Raw genomic sequence first — 2,251 nt, forward strand, 5'->3', positions numbered from 1 at the left:
TGCAGGGAGCCCGATGCGGGACTCGATCCCAGGTCTCCAGGATCACGCCCTGGGCTGAAGGTGGTGCTAAACCGCTGAACCACCCAGGCTGCCCCCTAAATTTTTTTAATCTTTCAAAAGAAATAAATATTTTATATCTTTCAATAGTTTTTAATATGTGTTATACTTTTCTTGATAAATTTATTTTTTGAGGTATTATATTATGGATTCCTATTTATTTGTTTTTAAATTGCATTTCTTCTTTTTTATTATGGTAAAATATGTAAAACATAAAACTTACGATTTTACCCATTTTTAAGTGTGCAACATGGTCTTAAGTACTATTTATTTATTTATTTAAAAAAAGATTTTATTTATTTATTTATGAGAGACACAGAGAGAGAGGCAGAGACACAGGCAGAGGAAGAAGCAGGCTCCATGCAGGAAACCTGATGTGGGACTCAATCCCAGGTCTCCAGGATCACGCCCTGGGATGAAGGCTCAGCTAAACCGCTGAGCCACCTGGGCTGCCCAGGATTACTATTTAAAAGTTAATCTTTCCAGTTACATTTTGGAATGATCTTTTTGTTCTATAGATCAGAAATATTGATTCTGTATTAATGACCAACAGCCGTATTTCATTTGTTAACAAAAAGTTAGCATTTTTCATTTGATCATCATAAATATTCTAAGTACATAATAGAAATACACAATATCTTTTTCCCACTATTTAGGTTGTTGGGAAAGGGAGCATGCTGTCTTTCCACTCCCTACTCAGCTTCACGAGGATGAGACTTGGGTCTGATACAGTTCCTTACCAAGAGATAGAGTACACACAGCCTGTGCTCAGCTTATCACCTTGTATGGGAATATTTTTCCTTGTTTCAGACTTGATGAGTACTCTTTTGTCTCTGCTGAAAGTGTGTGCGTCATATGGCACTTGACCAACCCCACTCTTATATATTGAGAGGAGGGGACAGGGTTCCTTCCACTGTGGCACCAGAGGTCTGTGCATAGGTGAAATACCATGCATCCAGCCACTTGAAGAGATCTGCCGGCCATGGGGTCTGACACCTACCACTGAAGCTGATCTTACTCTCTTCTCTGTGTAAGTGTTGACATCCAGTACTGGACCTCAGTGTTCTTCTTGGCAACTCTGATGCCTAGGTGCAGTGGGCAGAAGTATTTAGAGTACCCCCCTGGGATTGCATAGTGTTCTGTACCTTTGGGATTGCTAACTGGTACGTGGTACCATGGCCAACATAGAGCTCTCCTGCATTTTTAGACTGGCTGCATTTGCAGTGGTGATGATAGTAAGCATTGGCCTTTCCACCTAGGAGCAATTGAAAAACATCCAAGATTTCAACCAAGGTTATTGCCTTTGTTTCATTTGTCCTCATTTCTTTTATAGATATTCCAGTTATTTATAGATTATTGCTTTGGACTCTGTTGTGCCCAAGATTACGTATTCAAGAAACCACTAAGGAGCTGACACTGATGCAAACACATGAGGGTTTATTTACAAACTCGAGCTTGGGTCCAAGTGTACCCGACACAGCGGAGCAGGACTTGGACCCTGAGGTGGGTTCCAGCTTAGTTTTATGGGCTGGTCTAGGGGACCTCCAGAAGGGGTGGAGGAATTTCTCAAGTTCTGTTTACAAACTGATATGGGGCTCTCAAGGGCATTGAGCTCTGTTCTCATTCTGATATGGGACTTTCTGCCACTGGCTTGGGGTCTGTTCTCATTCTAATATGGGGCTTTCTAGGGCATTAAGCTGTAAGCTGGTTTTTTTTTTTTTTCCTGTAACTGAAGTAATGTAAAGTTCAGCTCTTATTCACAGGGGCCTGGGATGGCTGTACTTGTGCTAACGCTGAACTTAAAGTGGAATGGCCTTAATTTTCTTGGCCTCCACAGGACTCCAGTCTTCACATCAATCATCTTTTTTTTTTTTTTTTGCATCTTTGATTTTTTTTCTGACTTACTTTTTGAGGGAACATCTCTGCCTCATCAATCCTAATTTGCACTTTCTAATATGAGTTTTAATTTTGTTTTTTCCCTTTTTGGTTTTCTCATCAGCTTTCTTTATATTTATTATTTCAGTTTTCTCTTAGAGTATCATCTCAATTTACTGTCTTTTTTTTTTAAGATTTTATTTATTTATTCATGAGAGACACCGAGAGAGAGAAAGAGAGAGAGAGAGAGAGACAGGCAGAGGGAGAAACAGGCTCCATGCAGGGAGCCCGACGTGGGACTCGATCCTGGGTCTCCAGG

This window comes from Vulpes lagopus, chromosome X (genome assembly GCF_018345385.1).
Source record: "Vulpes lagopus strain Blue_001 chromosome X, ASM1834538v1, whole genome shotgun sequence".
NCBI lineage: Eukaryota > Metazoa > Chordata > Mammalia > Carnivora > Canidae > Vulpes > Vulpes lagopus.